The sequence below is a fragment of the Aethalodelphis obliquidens genome, unplaced genomic scaffold (genome assembly GCF_003676395.1).
Source record: "Aethalodelphis obliquidens isolate GAN/ISIS:26980383/991018 unplaced genomic scaffold, ASM367639v1 scaffold37, whole genome shotgun sequence".
Lineage (NCBI taxonomy): Eukaryota > Metazoa > Chordata > Mammalia > Artiodactyla > Delphinidae > Aethalodelphis > Aethalodelphis obliquidens.
In genome coordinates this window covers 17,969,576-17,990,995 of record NW_020837981.1, presented here as the reverse complement: position 1 = coordinate 17,990,995, position 21,420 = coordinate 17,969,576, and the positions used below count along the sequence as shown (strand labels likewise).

Genomic DNA, 21,420 nt, shown 5'->3' with positions numbered 1-21,420 from the left:
GAATTTGGCAATTTCTAGGGTCTGGGTCAATGCTTCCTGCTTTTCTGAGAATGGCACAAAGCACTGATGATTACAGGTAGAACCATTCTATGCTTCCCAGCAGCTACGAAGGAATTCTCTAGTATGACAAGGGGAGAGAGTCCTTCAGCCTGTACATGGATTTTCCTTTAACATTCTTCTCTGTCCACCCTTATTCATTCTCTCTTACAAGCCAGTTGTAACACTCTTTTGCTATTTCAAGCTTCTTTGTCCTTCCCCTTCTGTAAAGTTTTAAAAATTAAAATATTTTTTTTTAAAAATTTGAACAATGTATTAAGAAATTTTACATTTTATTACATAGGCTTGGTTATAAAACTGCATTTCATCCATCCCCATACCTCAAATCATAACATATCCCTTTACCCTGGCCCTCTTTAAACAGAAGGTAGTGTAAACATTTTCTAAGGCTTGTCTTTTCGGGAGGTCAAATTCTAGCACATGATTGCTGAAATGCAGTCTTAGACAATCTACTCCATAGTTTTAGACTCTCTGCCTGAGGGAGTCTCCATTCTGATTCCTCTTCCTAATACCATGCCAGCCTTAGGAGAATATTGTTGTCCCTTTCTCTATTTCTTCAAATGGGCAAAAAACTAAATGCTCCTTCTTTTTCCCTCATCAAATAAAAGATGTACAGTCCATGGGAAACCAAAGGGGAAATTGACAGCAACAAACATTTAAACAGGATACAGCTGTTCAGTTTGTATTTTTTCAAATTTGAATTTCATTAAAATTTGTAAAATATATAGAAATGGATTACTCTCATTAAAGTCAAGTTATCTAGAGCTTCGCCTCCTTCTTGGTCTCCCTCCTGTACCCTGTTATAGTCCTGAGAATCTTTCATTAAACTTTAGGTCTTTGAGAAACTCAAATTGAAAACTATTGATCTAGAAGATTGGAGTCATTGTGGTTTTCAAACGTTAGGGTGCAAACAATCATTGGGAATCACTTGAAAGTGAAAATTGGAATAGACCATTATAAAATGGGAATGCTGAGACTATCTTAATAGGGAAAATCATGAGAAATTTAAAAAATTTGAGGCTTAGGTTATTCCTGTGGGGGGGAAACATTTTAAAGTTAAAATTGACTTTGAAATTGAAGGGAAACATAGACAGCTGCAAAAATTAGTAATTAGTTAAATTACACTCTTCAAATGGTTAGCAAGTTCATCTTCAATTCTGCTGAATAGTGCCTGTTTCTCATTTTGAGTTCCAGGGATCCTAGAATGCTATCTTTTCTAACATTAAAAGAATTACTTTGGAAATACAATTTAGACATCTAACAAAGAGCAAGCATCCTTTATTCTTCTTCCTGCCTCCATTTCTGTGCTTTAAAAAAATGTTGCTGACAGTTGGCTTGCCATCTGTTCTAGCAGAGCAAAAGAATAAAATTTTGAGATAGTTTTCAATGAAAGCAGTTGATTATAGATAACATTATTTTCAGAAAATATGTCTGTTAATGTCTCATTAATAACAAAGCATTTAATCTGAAAAGAAACTTCAAGAACAAAGTTGGCACATTTGTTCCCAAGGTATCCATAATTTTGTTTTTCATGTTAAAGCTACTAAAACTTTGAAACATATGTTTGGGCAAAGTTTAGGGACAGCGGAGTGGTACACTCTTGTAACTCCAATCTGACATTTTTGACTGCATGGGCTGAAGACTAACTAACTGGTCATTATTATTATACTGAATATTATTATAATGGTGGAACAGGGACAACTGGTAAACTGTTGTGGGATGATAAGTTCTTTGGTCATTCAATGAGAAAATGGAAAACGTAATTTCTTCCAAGATCATTTTGTGACTAGTAGCAACTACTATTTATTTTAAGCCCTCTGGAAAATTGTGTAGTGAATCCACTTTCTAGATCACAGTTTTCTCTCCTGTAGAATGGGAATATCCATGTGCACATTTTGCCTTTATTCTACTATCAAAAGAGAGCCCAGTTACTCAGCCTTACTGATCTTTCCAGTAGACTCAGAAATATGACTCTTACCTGCAGTCTAGGTATATGGTGACAGGAGGTCCACAAAGTCATGTAGTGGGACTCAGGTCAGCTGACAAACCATGTCAAGGGTGCAACTTATTTACATGTGTCCTAATGGAAAACACACTGAGAAGAGACTCCACAGATATTAATCCTTAGCCCACTCCACCCATTTTTCCCCATAATTAACTACTAGTTTCCCACTTTCAGTTATTTAAGATATTAGTATCAAGTTATTGGCATGGTAGAACTTGGAGAAAAAAATCCATCCTTACTACCAAACCATCCTAGACTGATGCAGTCATTCAGTTTTTCATGTCCTTGTCCAGTTTCACCAGTAACAACTTTCTCTGTCTTGCTCAGATAAATTTTAAAACCATGGTCTATAACCAGAATTCTTCCTATTGGGTTTCCTCTTATTCTGTTATCAGTGCTGACAGTGGAGAATTTTCACTGCAAGTCTCCAAGCAAGATTTTAAAGTGGATCCTTTGCCCTTAGTTAATTATAAAATAAGTACTTCTCTTCCTTTAAGTGCCCTCCTGTCCAGCAGGGATTGTGTTGGAGGAAAGCACACCCCAAGAGTCACTGTTCTCTCTCTGGGAAGTCTCCACTTATGTGAAGAACATTATTACTTTGCCCTTCAAGTTGCTTCTCTCCAAAATGAATAAATTCAATTTCTTTCATCTTTCCTCTAGGGCTTTCTTTTCCATGCATTTGTCATCTTCTCTTTGTGTGAGACGTCCAGAAATAACAATCTATGAGTGAACAAAGCCGAATGTTATAAACGTACAATTAATATATCCAATTAATTCCTCAATGCTGTGTGGGAAAAAGTAGCTTAAATGTTATTTTGCTTTACTTTCAGAATATTCAAACTAAAAAATACTGTATTTTTGTTGTTTATACATTAGTATTAATTTTTCCCTAGCCAAAAATATCACTTGTTATGTTATTAATCTCTTGCAATCTGTTTAAAGTAGAGCAGGATTGTTTAACTTCTGTCCCTCTTGACCTTCTGTGTATAATGGTTTATTTACTGAACAAATACAGATCAGAGATATTTAGTCTTCATTAAAGCCTGTTGGCTCAACAAAAGTGTAATAATAAAAAGAAATCTGATAACAATGGAAGTGAAGAAAAGAAATCAAAATTTATTACTCTGTTAATGTGCTGGCACTCCCTAATGAAGACAAACTCTTCCTGGCCAACTGAAGGTCAATGTCAACTTGAATCTCCTGTATTTATATATGTCCCTGGAACCTATAAAGACCTTGGGAGACTTGAAGGAATAATTTGTGTGTTACTATGTAGAATAAAGTCTAATAACACTCTAAATCTTACTTCTAACCCTAAGTAACCAAGACATGACGTGAGGATAGACTTAAAATTGTTTTCCCACTCACTCTCTAACAATACAGACCTGCTGCACTTACACCGCTGTAGATCTGTTCCAAGCTAGTATTTTAAACCTTCAAATGCCTGAAACAATAACCGTAAAAGTGTATAGAAACTTGTATAAATATACACCAAAAGGTCCTTAAGGGCCCACAAAAACATTTAACAGTGGCCGCCCCCTTTAAAAAAAAGGAGTAAAGTGTGTAGTGGGAAGAAGGGGATGGTGGTTGTGTCTGATTAAAGGGGAATTTTAATTATTAGTTAAAATATTTCAGTATTTTTGGATTCTTTTATTGTAATACTATATCAATGCATCATTTTGTACAATTTAAAAATAATGTAAAGCAATAACCTTTGAAAAAACTAACATTCTCAAGTAGTTCAAAAAAATCCCCATAAGTTGATTAAAATTTTTACTTGAAATACAGTACCCATTAATCCTAGGTGTTTATAGTTTTTCTTCTTTTCTGGTATACCTTTGTGTAAGCTGAAAACTAACAACAACAACAAAATTTGGATGTACCTGCATATCCCCAAATGTCCAACATTAAGAATTACATTCCTGGAAGTAGCAGGAAAAAAAGCCATCATACATCCCAGATCAATTCAATCACCAGAAATAAAATCTCTGGCTACAATTCTGGTTAATTGATCTGTATGCATTAGCAACTGGCTTAATCTCAAGACTGAGTCTGTCAAATTCATATATTCTGTCTCAGGGTATGTAGTTCTTTTTTTAGAAAACATTATTACTAGATACCTTAAAATACTGCCTAATAAAAATGAATTTTGTTACTCTCTTCACACTGTTTAACTGAGAGGTAGGCCAATATGCCATCAAAGCAATAAACAAATTGCTACCTTTAATGCAAGATGTTCCCTGACACAGACCTTATTCAGCAGGTGCTCCATAGAACCGTTGGATGGTGACATCCAACGGTCAAATCAATGATTTGCAGAGTTTCAGCTGCTCAGTAGCAGGGCCTTCCCTCAGGTGGTATCTGTCCCTCTTGGCATCACCCACATGTGGTGTCTTCTCCATAGCAAAAAGATTAAGTATAGTCTCCTTATATGGAGAGAGGCATGAAGAAACCAGAAAAAAAAACCCCAAAAAATCCAGAATGGGAAATGGAGAATAGCAATCTTTGAATTATCTTGCAAAGGCAAACTCTGAAGGAGATCATTTCTGTCATGAAGCCTCATGGGAAATCTCATTTAGATACATGTTTCTATGCTTCAGCTACATTTGGTGTGAATACTGCGTAGATGATAAAGTTTTGATGATTATTAGGTTTTTTGAAATCAGAGGATCCCATACCACAAGTTAGAAATATTTGAGGAAATTGAAGACCCAAAGACACTATTGTAAAATACACCTGTTCTTGGGGTGGATGAGTTCTGTTCCCTGATTTTGTTACAGTTACATCACGTCCATTAACTCTGATAACACAGTTGCTAACTTCCAGAATGACTGTTACTATATCATTTTCTTCTTGGTTAACAGCCTGCTTCATTACCATTACCTTAAAGGTGGCTTGTGACAAATTAAGAATGAATCAACTGTGAAACAAGAATGAAAAATGGGGGGCTTTCCTGGTGGCGCAGTGGTTGAGAGTCCGCCTGCCCATGCAGGGGACACGGGTTCATGCCCTGGTCCAGGAAGATGCCACATGCCGCGGAGTGGCTGGGCCCGTGGGCCATGGCCGCTGAGCCTGCGCGTCCGGAGCCTGCGCGTCCGGAGCCTGTGCTCCGCAATGGGAGAGGCCACAACAGTGAGAGGCCCACGTACCGAAAAAAAAAAAAAAAAAAAAAAAAGAATGAAAATGGGGAATGTTTTGTGTAGCTCCTTTGCACCTGTTCTGTGAATATGTTGTGTGCTTTTACAGTCTTTGCCTTTGCTTTTCCTGATCCCTAAGACTGAAGTCATATTCTTTCTACTTCCAACAGGCTAAAGTCAGCTCATACCATAAGTTATAATTTTATATATTGTTTCCACTTTATTTTTTATGAAGTATAGTTGATTTACAGTATTTTATTAGTTTCAGTATACAACATAGTGACTCAGTATTTTTACAGGTTATAATCCATTTAAAATTACTGAAAAACAATGCTTATTTTTCTCTGTGCTGTACAATATATCCTTGTTGTTTATCTATTTTTTACATAGTGGTTTGTATCTCGTAGTCCCCTACCCTTGTCTTGCTTCTCCTCACTTCTCTCTCCCAACTGGTAACCCCTAGTTTGTTCTCTATATCTGTGAATCTGTTTCTGTGTTTATATATACATTTGTTGGTTTCCTTTTTTTAGATTCCACATATAAATGCCAACAATATTTGTCTTTCTTTGTTGGACTTACTTAACTAAGCATAATACTCTCCAGATGATCATGTTGTTGCAAATGGCAGAAATTCATGCTTTTTGTGGCTGAGTAATATTCCATTATACATATATACACAATATCTTCTTTATCCATTCATCAGTTGACGGACACTTAGGTTGCTTCCATATTTTGGCTATTATAAATAGTGCCATGAACATCGGGGTGCATGAATCTTTTCGAATTAGTGTTTTTGTTTTTTTTCAGTTACATACCCAGGGGCGGAGTGGCTAGGTCATATGGTAGTTCTATTTTTAGTTTTTTTGAGAAACCTCTATACTGTTTTCCACAGTGGCTGCACCAATTTACATTCCCACCAACAGTGTGTGAGGGGTCCCTTTTCTCCACACCCTCACCAGAATTTGTTATTTGTGGTCTTTTTGATGATAGCTATTCTATCAGGTGTCAGGTGATATCTCACTGTGGTTTTGATTTGCATTTCCCTGATGATTTGTAATGTTAAGCATATTTTCATGTGCCTGTTGGCCACCTGTATGTCTTCTTTGGAAAAATGTCTACTTAGGTCTTCTGCCTGTTTTTTATTGTGTTTTTTTTTTTTTGATATTGAATTGTATGAGCTGTTTATATTATTTGGATATTAACCCCTTAAGTCATATCATTTGCAAACATCTTCTAGTTAGTAGGTTGTCATTTAGTTTTGTTTATGGTTTCCTTTGCTGTGCAAAAGCTTGTGAGTTTAATTAGGACCCATTTGTTTATTTTTGCTTTTGTTTCTTTTGCCTTGGAGACAGATCAAAAAAAAAATATTGCTATGAGTTACATCAAAGAGTAGTGTGCTTATGTTCTCTTCTAGGAGTTTTATGGTTTCACGTATTACAGTTAGGTCTTTAATCCATTTTGAGTTTAGTTTTGTATATGGTGTGTGAATATGTTCTAAGCTCATTCTTTCACATGTAGCTCTCCCGTTTTCCTAGCACCACTTACTGAAGAAACTGTCTTTTCTTGATTGTGTGTCCTTGCCTCCTTTGTCATAGATCAATCAACCATAAGTGTGTGAGTTTATTTCTGGGCTCTCTATTCTGTTCCCTTGATGTATGTTTCTGGTTTTGTGCCAGTACCACATGGCTTTTATTACTGAAGCATTGTAGTATAGTCTGAAGTCAGGGAGCATAATACCTCCAGCTTTGTTCTCTCTCAAGATTGCTTTGTCTATTCGAAGTGTTTTGTGATTTCATAAAGTTTAGGATTATTTGTTGTAATTCTGTGAAAAATGTCATGGGTATTTTAATAAGATTGTATTAAATCTGTTGATAGCTTTGGGTAGTATGGACATTTTAACAATGTTAAAAGTCTTCCCATCCAAGAACATAGGATATATTTTCATTTCCTTATATCACCTTCAATTTCCTTTATCAATATTTTTATAGTTTTCAGAGTGTAAGTATTTTAGCTCTTAGGTTAAGTTTTTTTCCTGGGTAATATATTTTTAGATGCAGTTTTAAATGGGATATCGTTTTTTACTTTCTCTTTCTGGTAGTTCATTATTAGTTATAGAAGAGCAACAGATTTCTGTATTTTAATCATGTGTCCTGCAACTTTACTAAATTCATTTACTAGTACTAGTTTTCTGGTGGAGAGTTTAGGGTTTTCTATAGAAAGTATCATGTCTCCTGCAAATAGTGACTGGTTTACTTCTTCCCATCTGATTTGGATGCTTTTTACTTTTATTTCTTGTCTGATTGCTGTAGCTAGGACTTTGACGACCATGTTAAATAGAAGCGGTGAGAGCGGGTATCTTTGTCTTGTTCCTGATTTTAGAGGAAAGGCTTTAAGCTTTTCCCAGTTGAGTATGTTAGTTGTGGGTTTGTCGTAAATGGCCTCTATTATGTTGAGGTATGTTCCCTGTATAACCACTTGGATAAGACTTTTTACCACGAATGGATGTTGAATTTTATCAAGTGCTTTTTCTGCATCTGCTGAGATGATCATGTAATTTTTATCCTTCCTTTTTTTAGTGTGGTCTATCACATTGCTTTTGCAAATTTTGAACTATCCTTTCATTCCTGGAATTAATCCTGCTTGAATATGGTGTATGATCCTTTTTACGTATTGTTGGATTTGGTTTGCTAGTATTTTGTTTAGGATTTTTGCATCTAGATTCATCAGAGAAATCGGCCTATAATTTTTTTTTTTTTGTAGTGTCTTAGTCTGATTTTGGTATCAGGGTAATTATGGCAACCTAGAATGGGCTTGGGAATGTTCCTTCCATTTCAATTTTCTTGGAATAGTTCAAGAATGATAGGTATTAGCTCTTCTTTGGTAGAATTCGTCTGTGAAGCCATCTGGTCTTGGACTTTTGTTTGCTGGGAATTTTTTAAATTGCAAATTCAGTTTCATTTCTAGTGATCACTCTTTTCAAATTGTGTTTTTCTTCTTGACTCAGTCGTCAGACTGTGTGTTTCTAGAAACTTGTCCGTATCTTCTAGGTTGTCCAGTTTGTTGGAATATAACTGTTTATAGTTTTCTATTATGATTTTTTACATCTCTGTGATATTGATTGTTATTTCTCCTTGTTCATTTCTTATTTTATTTGGGTCTTCTCTGTCTTATTCTAGGTGAGCCTGGGTAAAGGTTAATTTATTTCAACCTTATAAAATTATTTGAATTTATTCTCATTTTTTAACTTTGTTTTTCTTTTTGCTGTTCTGATTGAGTGATTTTCATTATTGTCTTCCAGATCATCTATGCATTCTTCTATATCACCTAGTTTGCTATTAATTTATTCTAGTGTGTTTTTCATTTCAGTTATAGTACTCTTCATTTCTGATTGGTTCTTTTTTATGTATTCTGGTTCCTGGTTGACATCTCCCTGTGTTCATCTATTCTTTTCCCTAAATCAGCTAGCATTCTTATTACTGATGGCTTTGAATTTTTTATCTGCTAAATTGTTTATTTCTGTTTAGTTAGTTATTTTTCAGAGATTTTCTCATAGTGTTTCATTTGAGATAAGTTCCTCTGACTTCTCATTTTCCTTAATTTTCTCTTTCTTTATAAAGTTATGTGAAATACTAACCTATTGTGGTCTTATAGGGGTGTTCTTATGTGGGAGCTTCCCTATCCAGTCTGTCTGTGCCCGTTGGTTTTAAGAGCTGAATTTGATTTGAACACAAGTCATGTCTTTCTTCAGGGTGTGCTGGCGGCTATCTCCTTGGTAGGCAGTGGGGCTGGTGATGCAAGGGTTTGGCTGGAGCCAGGTGTGAGCACAAACTTCTCCTTTGCTTGCTGGCTGTCATAGCCCTATCAGGGGACGTGGGCAGGTCTCAAGTTACTGCAGCAGAATCCCTGAGTGTCAGGTCCCTTTTATGGTACGTTTCCCCCCTCCAAGTACCTGCACCTCCACACCATAGGGGCAGTGCTGGAGCAGTAGGGCTCGTGTGGGCACTCAGCTTATGTCTGGGTGCAGGCTTTGGCAGTCCAGCCTGGGACGAAAATCTGGATTGCTTCTGATATGCTGCCTGTGTAAGTACCAGCCATGGCTGCCTCCACCCTTCTCAGATGCCACCTTGGGCCTGAGTCTCTTTTGTTTTTCTCAGCTGGACTCTTCCCCCCAGCCTCTGGTACTGTTCTTGCCCTAGTGTGGGCCATGCTGCATGTTAGGCTGGGCCTGTGTGGGCTCTCAGTGTGTCAGGGTGCAGGCTGTGGAGGTCTGGCCACAGACAGAAATAGGGATGCTTCTGATGAGCTGCCTGTGTAAGTGCCAGCTCCCGCTCAGCTCAGACACCACTTTGGGACCAGCCGTATCTGTATCTCACAGCAGCATTCCCAAGCCGGGTTGGAGAATTTGCTCAACTCAGGCTGATGTATGCCCCGGGGTGGTTGCAGGAAACTGAACAGCCACTCATGCAGGCTTCTATCCACTACCCCCACCTGACTCGCTAGTAAGGATGCAAGCAAGCACGTGCTCCTTACGAGTGGAATCCAGGCTTCCCAGAGCCCACCTGCTATTCCAGTGGCCCTCCAACCAACCAAGGGACTCGTCTGCCCTGTGTTGGACCCTAGTTCTGGGGCGCCCAATATATGGCTTGAACCCTCCCCAAAGAGGGTCTCCACCCATGTAATCTTCCTTTTCCTCTGTGTCCCTTCTTAGGGGCACATGTCCTGACCTGACTGCTTCTCTTCCCTTCCTACTGATTCTCTGTGGATCCTTCTTATAGCCTTGATTGTATAGGAGTCTTTTTCCAGTCTCCTGTTAGTTTTCAGTGAGAATTGTTCCACATGTAGATGTATCTTTGACGTGTTCATGGGAGGAGGTAAGTTCCTTGCCTTCCTTTTCTACCATCTTCATCCCTCCTGATAATTCAGTAGTTTAATACAGGTTTCTCGAACCAATCTATTAGGAGTTACACATTCTTTCCTAGGTTGAGCGAGAGCTTTGTTTCCTCACTTTCTACCAATTTCCGTCACATTTTACCCTATGTATCAATTCCCAGCTCTCAATTTTGAGATTTTCAAGAGCAAGAAGCAGATATTATCCACGCCTGGGTCTGTCATAGTAATTCAGCAGGTGCTCGCATCATGCTGGTTTAGTTGATGTGTTCACATTATTACATGGTCTTGTCTGTTCTCGGTAGTCATATTTCTAGCCTGTTAACAACATTAACACATTGGATTATTTTTCCCTGTTTGGAACACTTTGTTCATTTGGCTTTCAGGACAACGCGATTTCTTGTTTTTTTGTTACTCTCACTGGCTATAATTTTTATTGGTTTTGGTTCATCGCTACAGCTTCCAAGGTGGTGGATTGAAGATTCTACATTCTCTACCTACATCTGTTTCTTTGGGAGACTCATCCCGTCACAATATATTAAATTGTATCTATATTTTGATGAATATCACATTTCTGTTTCTAGCCCAAACCGTACTTCAGACCCCAGGTAGTCATCTGAACTACTGATCTTCATCCTGAAGCATTCTTCTCCTGTTGTCTTTTTGAAAGCAGCAAACGGGCAGTTCTACCTTCTGGATGCTTAGGCCAAAGCCCTTGAGATGATCCTTGCCGTATGTGCTTCATTCACAGTGTACAGTGATCCATCATGAAATCTGGTCGGCGCACCTCTTTTCTCACCTGTCCAAACGCTATAATGTTTAATGTGGATATAGCATTAATCCTTGAACTTGTCTTTCTGCTTCTGCCATTATCTCCATTCAGTTTGTTTTCAACCCAGTAGTCACAGAGATTCTTTTACTATAAGCCAGATTAGGGAATTTTTCATCTTCAAAACCCTTCAGTAATTTCTTTCTTAATCCAAAGTCCTGCAAGGCCCAGTATAGTCTAACCTCCTTGACCTCATCTCCTTCTACTTTTCTCACTCATTCCTCCTCAGACTTACTGGCTTGCATTTCAAATAACTTCTACTTCAGAGCCTTTGCATTGCTTTTTCATTTTCCTAGAATACTGTTCTCTCAGAGAGACATAGCTCTCTCCCCTACTTTCTTGTCTTCCCTCCCAAACATCACCATTTACAATATTTGATATTGTCTGTCTCTACCTGGTCACCACATGAAAATAGAACTTTTTGTTTGTATTGTTTTATTTATTGCAAATAAGTAATGATATTTATTATCCCTAACACCTAGAATAGTACACAACAAACAGAAGGCACTCGATAAACTTTCCTCGAATGAAAGAATGAATGAATAAATGATTGAAACAACATATTTGCTCAGTTTTTCCTTGTGTTCCTAATACTAGGTAGAAGGAGAACCATGACTGGACTGTCCTCAAAATACATTCAAACAACTACTTAGAAACATAACGGATGAATACATCTGCCTCTTTGCAATTTAATCATTTCTTTCCAAAATCCTAGGGCAAGACAATCTATACATTATATTTTAAATATATAATAACTTATGCAGTTATATAAATTGATACTATAAATTTCTATTATATATTAAATATTTTCCATGATTTTTGTTAAAGAAAAAATGGTGATTATAAAAGATTATATACAGCCATTTTTCTTCGATGAATGGAGTAGAAAGGAGGAAGGAAATAAAGAAGCCATTTGAAGATTATAGACCAACATGTTATCAAAAGTTATCTATGTGTGGTAAAGTCATTTACTTCTTTTTTTCCCAATTTTCCATTTTTTATACATTTTATAATGAGCAATGTTAATCAGGAAAAATGTGGAAAAGCTAAAGTTTTATACTGAAAGAGATCATGAATTCTTGTGTTTGGACTACCATTTTTCTTATTTAAACAAAGTAGAAGGAATAGCTAGTTGAATAGGGCCTTATTCTTAAAATAAAGTGAAAACAGACTCTTTTACTTTTTCCTTCCTTTAGAAATTCCTGTTGGATCCTCACCTTCACTCGCTTATACATTTTCTTCTACATTCTGCTTTTGGTGGAAGTTGATACATACTTCTTTAGCGATCTGAGATTTAAGACTTTTACTCCTTCTCTCTGCTTACTTAATTACTATAGGAACAGTTGTATTTCTTGTCCATTCCATAGTTTGCCCCTCCAAAAAACCAACCAAACACACAAAAAGCTCCCACAAAAAAGGAAAAATACATAATAAAGTCACAAATAGCTTTCTGATGAAACACTTTTTTTAAAACCTCAATACTTGTCAAGGCAGAGCCTGATCATGCCAGAGAAATAATTCATCTCAATATTTTTTGAGAACCCAGCTTGCTTGAACAGTAATGAAGAAAACAACTGCCATCTCTTCTGTTCTAACAATTAGATTTATTTACTTAATTCACTTTTAATTTTAAAACAATATGAAAGTAAATTTAATTGTCATTAGCATGGATCTCATATTAACTAATGAGTATTTTCTGGGTGGCATTGTTTTCCCTTTTCAGCATTTCTCTGTAATATTTACTTTTCCTCTCTTTTCATACTTTGCTTTTTGCATTTTGCCTTACAATTTTACATCTTTGTTTTTATGTCAATAAGAAATCCTTTTTTCTGTGGTTTTATTTGTTTGACTACACTTTTGTCTTTCTTGAGCATTGAAGCACTTTGGCATTCATCACTTGAAACTGTAGGGACTAGTTAGGTAATGAATGAAGCTAAAATATCAGACCTATAACAGCAGAGGATCATTTCTTGTTCAGGGTATTTATCCTGTTGACCCTTGAACAACAGAGGTTTGGACTGCATAGGTCCACTTTTGTGCAAATTTTTTTTCAATAAATGTGTATTATATGATCCCTGGTTAGTTGAATCTGCAGATGTGGAACCATGGATATGGCGGGTCAACTATAGAGTTATACACAGATTTTTGACTGTGCAGAGGGTGGGTTGCCCTAACCCTGGTGGTGTTCACAGGTCAACTTATGTATGTATATATATATACTTCTACATGTTGTCTTCATTCTAGTATCCAATTTGAGTAGGAAGCCCTTATCTGGAATATGGCTGGGCTTGTGTTAAAAGAAACATGGTGGGGAATTTCCTGGAGTTCCAGTGGTTAGGACTCCACACTTTCACTGCCGAGGGCACAGGTTCAATTCCTGGTCAGGGAACTAAGATCCCACAAGCCGCATGGCACAGCCAAAAAAATAAAACCCCAAGAAACAAAGAAACATGGTGAAACACTGCAGGCTTTTTCTTAAAATTTCTACCTGGAAACAGCACATGTCATTGGGGCTCTCATTCTATTACCAAAGTAAGTCAAATGACAACTTACAAGTTCAGTAAGATGGGGATGTATGATACTTGTACAGAAAGAAACAATAAATGTTCATTGCTTTATAACTTATCACTTACCCCAAGTCTAGGAAAATATCTCAAGTTTAGGAAAATAAATCAGAAATGGAGTTCTAGTGGAGGTGAGCTTGGAGTAGGGTTTTTAAGAGGAATCACTAAGTTATGATATAAAGGGTCACACATAAAGGCAGGGGAAGAGAAAGTATAGGAAGGAGACCAAAGTAGAGAGTTTTTTCATGGCATGTGACTCTCTAGGTTATGAAAATTAGGTGGTTGAGATTGTTAGTAAAGGAAATGGGACTGGTAAGGACTTAAAGGTTAGCAGTATTCACACAGAAAAAAAAAATGGACCACAATAATCTTTTGTGTATTGAGCTGATGTAACTTTAAAATAGCACTATGATGTAGGCATCTAACATTCTGTGAGTATAGGCAGTGAAGTTAAGGTGCTTATTTATCAGCTGGTGACTTCCAGCATGCTGTGTTTGTCTTTGGATGTATGTACTTCTGCAAATGTGGTGTATGTTTACTTGGAGTTTTGTGATGGATAACTACCACTGAGTGACTGCTGTGACTATAAAAATACTCTCCCTGTCTAAGTTAAAAGGTTTTTTATCTTTCATTTTTTTGCATTTTTTTCTTTTTTTTAAGGAAGTATATTTGATTTACAATATTATATTTGTTTCAGTATACAACATAGTGATTCAGTCTTTCCATAGGTTATAATCCATATAAAATTATTATGTCTGCCAGAAAAAGACATACTCTGTTATCACTTACATGTGGAATCTAAAAAGTAAAACAAACATGTATATAACAAAACAGAAACAGACTCATAGATATAGAGAACAAACTAGTGGTTACCAATGGGAAGAGAGAAGGGGTGAGGGGCAAGATAGGGGTGTGGGATTAAGAGATACAAACACTGTATAAAACATATAAGCAACAAGGATATATTGTACACCACAGAGAAATATAGCCATAATTTATGTCAGAGTGTTTTGACTATGTTCTCGTCTAGAAGTTTTATGGTTTCGGGTCTTACATTTAGGCCTTTAATCCATTTTGAGTTTATTTTGTATATGGTATGAGGAAATGTTTTAAACTCATTGATTTACATGCGGCTGTCCGGCTTTCCCAGCACCACTTGCTGAAGAGGCTGTCTTTTCTCCATTGCATATTCTTGCCTCCTTTGTCATAGATTAATTGACCGTAGGTGTGTGGGTTTATTTCTGGTCTCTCTATTCTGTTCCATTGATCTATGTGTCTCTTTTTGTGCCGGTACCATACTGGTTTGGTTACTGTAACTTTCAAATATATTCAGAAGTCAGGAAGGGTTATACCTCCAGCTTTGTTCTTTTTTCTCAAGATTGTTTTGACATTCAGGGTCTTTTGTCATTCCATATCAATTTTAAGATTTTTTTTTATAGTTCTGTGAAAAAATGTTCTGGATATTTTGATAGGGATTGCATTACATCTGTAGATAGCTTTGGTAGTATGGATATTTTTAACAACATTAATTCTTCCAATCTAAGAGCACAGTGTATCTTTCCATTTCTTTGTATAATTTTCAAACTCCTTCATCGATACTTCATAGTTTTCAGAGTATGTCTTTCACCTCTTTGGTTAAGTTTATTCCCGGATATTCTATTCTTTTTGATGTAATTTTATATGGGATTGTTTTCTTTCATTCTCTTTCTGATAGTTCATTTTTAGTTATAGAAACCAACAGATTTCTATATAATTAATCTTGTATCCTCAACTTTACTGAATGCATTTATTCTAATAGTGTTCTGGTAGGGTTTAGGGTTTTTGATATAGAGTATCATGTCATCTGCAAATATTGACAGTTTTCTTCCCTTCCAATTTGGATAGTATTTATTTCTTTTTCTTGTCTGATTTCTGTGGCAAGGAAATACAACACTGTGTTAAGTGGAAGTGGAGAGAATATGCGTCTTTGTTTTGTTCCTGATTTTAGAAGAAAGGCTTTCAGCTTTTCACTGTTGAGTATGATATCAGCTATGAGTTTGTCATAAATGGCTTTTATTATACTGAGATATGTTCCCTCTTTACCCATCTTCATGAGAGTTTATTTTTTTTTAAACATCTTTATTGGAATATAATTGCTTTACAATGTTGTGTTAGTTTCTGCTGTATAAAGTGAATCAGCTATACATATACATATATTCCCATATCCCCTCCCCTTTGTGTCTCCCTCCCATCCTCCCTAGCCCACCCCTCTAGGTGGTCACAAAGCACTGAGCTGATCTCCCTGTGCTATGCGGCTGCTTCCCACTAGCTAGCTATTTTACATTGGGTAGTGTATATATATCAATGCCACTCTCTCACTTCGTCCCAGTTGACCCTTCCCCCTCCCTGGGTCCTCAAGTCCATTCTCTACGTCTGCGTCTTTTTGATGAGAGTTTTAATCATGAATGGATGTTGAATTCTGACAAATGCATTTTTTTTCTTCTTTTATTTGTTGGGATGCCGTCGTGAGTTTTCCCTTAGATTTGTTAATGTGGTGTATCACATTGATTGATTTGTGAGTGTTGAACCATCTATAGAATAAATCCCACTTGAATATGGTATGTGATCCTTCTATACAGCGCTGGATTTGGTTTGCTAATATTTTGTTGTTGAGGATTTTTACATCTGTATTCACCAGAGATATTGCCCTGTAATTTCCTTTTGTGTAGTGTCTTCGTCCGGTCTTGTAATCAAGGTAACGTAGCCTCATAAACTGAATTTGGGAGTGTCCCACCCTCTTCAATTTTTTTGAATAGTTTGAGACTAAAAGTTATTAGCTCTTCTTTATAAAGTTGGTAGAATTTCTCTGGACTATTTTTTTTCTGCGAGTCTTTTAAATTATTAATTCAATTTCATGTCTAGTTATCAGTCTGTTCAGACTGTCTCTTTCTTCCTGATTCAGTCTTGGCAGGTGGTACAACTTCTAGAAATTTGTCCATTTCTTCTAGGTTGTCCAGTTGGTTGGCATATAACTATTTGTAGTAATCCCTTATGGTTTTTTTGGTATCTCTGTGGCATCAGTTGTTATTTTTCCTCTTTTATTTCTTATTTTGTTTGGCTTTTCTCTCTTTTCTTCTTTAGGCTGGCTAAAGGTTTATTTTGTTTGTCTTTTCAAAAACAAAGGTTTGATTTCATTGATTTTTAAAAATATTTCTGTATTTATTTACTTTCCAATCTTCATTTTTTCTCCCTTCTGCTGGGTTTGGGCTTTGTTTGTTCTTCTTTTTCTAATTCCTTTAGATGATAGATAGGCCTAGCATGTGATCTATCCTAGAGAACGTTCCATCTGCACTTGAAAAGAATGTGTATTCTGCTGTTTTTAGATGGAATGTTCTCAAATACCTATTCAGTCCACTCTATTGTGTCATCTAAAACTTTAGTTGCCTTTTTGATTTTCTGTCTGGATAATCTTTCCACTGATGTCAGTGGGGGTGTTGAATTCCCCCACTATTATTATGTAACTGTTAACTTCTCCCTTTTTGTTTTTTGGTATTTGCTTTATATATATAAGTCTTCCACTATTGGGTACATATATGTTATTGAGTATAATATCCTCTTCTTGTATTGATCCTTTTATCATCATATAATGCCCTTCTTTGTCTTTTGTTATAGACTTTGTTTCAGTCTATTTTATCTGAGATGAATATCGCTATCCCTAACTTCTTGTCATTTCTATTTGCGTGAAATATCTTTTTCCATTCTCTTACTTTTAGTCTGTGTGTGTCTTTAGTTCTGAAGTGAGTCTCTTTTAAGCAGTATAAGATGTACATTTTTTATTTCCCTTCCCCACATTTTTTGCTTTTGATGTCATATTATACATCTTCAAATTTATCCCTTTACTATGTATGTTAGTTATAGTTGCTTTTACAATTTTTTTCTTTCATTCTTTATACTAGCTTATTTAAGTGGTTAATCCTCAGCCTTTACTATATGTTTTTCTTTACTAGTGGGATTTTTCTGTTCCTGTGGATTCTTTCTTCTTGTTAATGCCTTTTGTTTTCTCTTCTTAGAGAAGACCCTTTAACTTTTCTCTAAAGTAGGTTTAACATTGATTAACTCTTTTAGTTTTTGCTTGTCTGAGAAATTTTTGTCTCCTTTAGTTCTAAATGATAATTTTGCTGGGTAGAGTATCCTAGGTTGCAGGTTTTTCCCTTTTATTTTTATTTTTTTTAAATTGCAACTTCAGGAAAAGTTCCTGCTTTATTATTCCAAATAAATTTTCGCATGTAAAATAAATGTCCAATAGTTCCTGGTATGTGGGAAGATAATGTTTGTTAAAGTCACAATGAAGCCTTATTGACAGAAGCTTGGCTATATAAACAGCACAAGTTGAGAAAAGGTTTAATCTCCAAACCTATTAGACTGGATGAAGTAAGATCAGTAACGGCCACCTTGCAACATTACAGGAGGTCTCATTCCTATAGGAGGTTGAGGAGGCCCACCTTGGTAAGGGGGCACCATTGGCAGTCCCTGCCCATACGGCAGCATAGCACCAGGAAGATAACCTGGTATGCCTTGATGATGACCACCATACTGACCATGAGGTGGCATTGGGGGTCTCATTCTTTGTTGCTGTGGGATGCCTGGCTGTGGTGGCCTCATACATCCAATTGGTCCAATGGGTGGATTACCAATGGGAGCCTCTCCTGGTCGAGGAAGATTACGTTGATATTTAGGTAACTGTGCTCTTCTCTCTTCCAGCAATATATCCTCATCTGGATGAGTCAACTTACTGGTTGCACTGGTCGTCATAAGTGTAGCAGGCTTACTTGTTATTGAAGCTGCTGGTTTAGCTGCAGTGCTATTTGTTGTACTAGTGGTTGAAGCTGTAGACTGTGTATATGCAGGGAATGTAGGCTTTGGGGGTTCTGTAGTTGTTGCAGGGGTACTATTTAAGGGCTTGAAATCTGTACCAACAGGCCCTTGGACAGCTGCCTGAGCCTGTCTCACACTGGGGAAAAGAGGCTTAGTAACTGGAGGCTGTGGAGCTGGAACTGTTGCTATTGGTGTAGGTGGTCTGTAAAGAATATCTGGCGCTGAAACAGCCTGTGCTTGAGTCATTGGAGGAATTCCAGGACATGGAACAGGAGGGGGCGTACCTGGTGGCATACCAGGCATCAGAGGTGGTATTCCCGGTCCAGGTGGCATCATTCCACCCATTGGATCATTCCAGGTGGCATTCCCGGTGCTCCTGGAACTGATGGTAGTCCTGGTTGTGCCATTGGGGGGATATAACCTTGTTGAGGTTGAACAGGCTGTGGTTGAAATGAAGTTGAAGCTGCAGAGTCATCATCATCATATTCATCATAATCCTCTGGTTGCTTCTTTTTTTGACTCTCTGCTTGTGTTTTCTGTTCAAGAAGTCATCTTCTTTCATCCATGTCTTTTTTTGGAATACTTTCCATACCATATATTTCCAACTCTATGTCTGTTCTCCCAGGTATTGCATTTGGTACTGCATCTATTGTCTCTTTATGCACCTGCATGCAATGAATAGCTAAGCCAGGTCCTGTATACAGTTTCTTATGACATATGTGACATTTAAAATGCTTTGCTTTTTGGTGCTGTATAAGGATCTTGTCATCATCAAAATCTCTATTACAATACCAGCACCATGGCTTCAGCTTCTGCTTCTTCTTGTGACCCATAACTACGCTCTACCGACCAAAAAAAGGGAGGAGAAAACAAGCAGGAAAAACTAGCCGAAGAGTCGCTCACTCTTCCGACCCAACCGCCACCACCGTGTCCCACAGGAAAACCAGGTTTTTCCCTTTTAGCACTTTCAATAATGATGCCTGTCCCTTCCAGCCTGCAAAGTTTCTGCAGAAAAATCAGCTTATAGCCTTATGGTGGTTCCTTTATATATGACTCTTTGTTTTTCTCTTGCTGCCTTTAAGTTCTCTGTATCTTTAACTTTTGTTATTTTAAGTACGATATGCCTTTGTGTGGATCTGTTTGGACTCATCTTGTTTGGGATCCTCTGTGCTTCCTGGATTGCATAGCTGTTTTCTTCTGAAGTTTTGTGAAATTTTCAGCCATATTTTCATCAAATATATTTTCAATCCCCTTCTCTCTCTCTTCACCTTCTGGGACCCCTATAATGTAAATGTTGGTATACTTGTTGTTGTTCCAGAGATCTCTTAAATTGATCTCATTAAAAAAAATTCCTTTTGCTGTTCTGATTGGATGATGTCCATTATTCTGTCTTCTGGATCACTTATGCATTAATCTGTATCACCTTCTCTGGTATTAATCCTTTCTCGTGTATTTTTTATTTCAGTTATTGTATTCTTCAATTCTGACTGATTAAAATTCCACTGTGTTCCTCTATTCTTTTTGCTAATTCAGTTAGCATTCTTTTTACTAATGCTTCGAATTCTTTATCTGATACATTATTTCTCATTATTTGTTTTTTCAGGGGTTCTTCTCTCGCTTTTTCAAATGAGACCAATTTCTCTTTCTTCTCATTTTGTTCAACTTTTTTGTCTCTAGAAAATTTGGTGAAACAGTTCCCTGTTTGAGATCTTGAAGGTGTGCCCTTATGTGGGAGCCTCCCTGTACAGTCTGTGTGTGTCGTGTGGCTTTGGTGGGAGAGTTGGATTTGATGTGAACGTAAGCCATGTCTTTGCTGTTTTGCTGGCAGCTATCATCTTGGTGGGAGGTGAGGTTGGAGAAGGGGGAGCCAGGGCTTGAACTAGATGCCAGCTGGGGCTTCCCCTCCTCTGCTCAGTGGCCATCATCACCCTATCGGGGGCAGGGGCCCATCCCTCGTTGCTGGAGCAGAAGCCCTGAATAACAGGTCTAAACTTTCTCTGTTCTCTTTAAGTGTGTGATCTCCCCCCTCCTAGCACCAGCAAACTTGCCCCATAGGAGAGAAGTGCTGGGGCAAGTGGGGCCCATGGAAGCACTTGGTATGTGTTGGGGCATGGGCTGTGGTGCTCCGACCACATACAGAAGTCTGAGCTGCATGTGATGCACTGCCTATGCAAGTGCCAGTGCCTGGGTCAGCTGCCTATGACCTGCTCCACTCAGGTGCTACTTTGGGTCTGAGTCTCCTTTGTCCCTCACAGTTGATCTCTCGTCTTTGCCTCTGCTACCCCTGCCCTGGTTTGGAGCTGCACTGCAGTGCAGGCAGGGCCCATGTGGGCTCTTTGTACGTATCAAGGCACAGGCTGTGGCGGTTTGGCCGCAGACAGAGTTTGGGCTACTTCTGATGCACTGCTTGTGCAAGCACCGGTAGTGGCTGCCCCAGCCCTGCTCAGATGCTGCTTCAGAGTTGCGCTGCCTCTGTGTCACGTGGTCGAGCGCTTTTCCTTAGGCGTAGAGCTGTGATGTGAAGTAAACAGGCTGGAGCAGTCCCTTGGCTCAGGTTAGGGCTCACGCTGGGGATGTCATGGGAAACCAGTCAGCCTCCTCAGCAGTTTCAATCTGTCCTCTTTGCCCTGTCTTGGGAGCAAACCAACTCATGTGTGCTCCTCGTGAGTGGAGTCCAGGATTCCCACAGCCCTCCTGTTAGCCCCACTGACCCTCCAGGCAGCCAAGGGGACTAGCCTTTCCTGTGTTGGACCCCAGGACTGGGGTGCCCAATATGTGGCTGGAACCGTCCATTCCCTAGGGAGGATCTCCACCTGTGTAATCTCCCTTTTCCTCTGTGTCCCCTCACAGGGGCACAGGTCCTGACATGATTGCTTCTCTTCCGTTCCTACTGATTGTGTGTGGACCCTTCTTATAACCTTGGTGTACAGAGTTTTTCTGCCAGTTTCCAGTGGGATTTGTTCCATATGCAGATGTATTTTTGATATGTTCCTATGGGGAGGTGAGTTCCACCTTTTCCTCTTCTGCCATCTTCATCTCCTCTCTCTCCCAAGTTAAACATTTTAAGAAACAGAAACTGACTTAGGA

The 21,420-nt window shown here is 38.0% G+C and overlaps 1 pseudogene; it reads right to left on the bottom strand.

The window, feature by feature from the left end:
- Positions 1-17,648: 17,648 nt before the first annotated feature.
- On the bottom strand, positions 17,649-19,205 carry LOC113632486 (BUB3-interacting and GLEBS motif-containing protein ZNF207 pseudogene; annotated as a pseudogene).
- Positions 19,206-21,420: the final 2,215 nt, after the last annotated feature.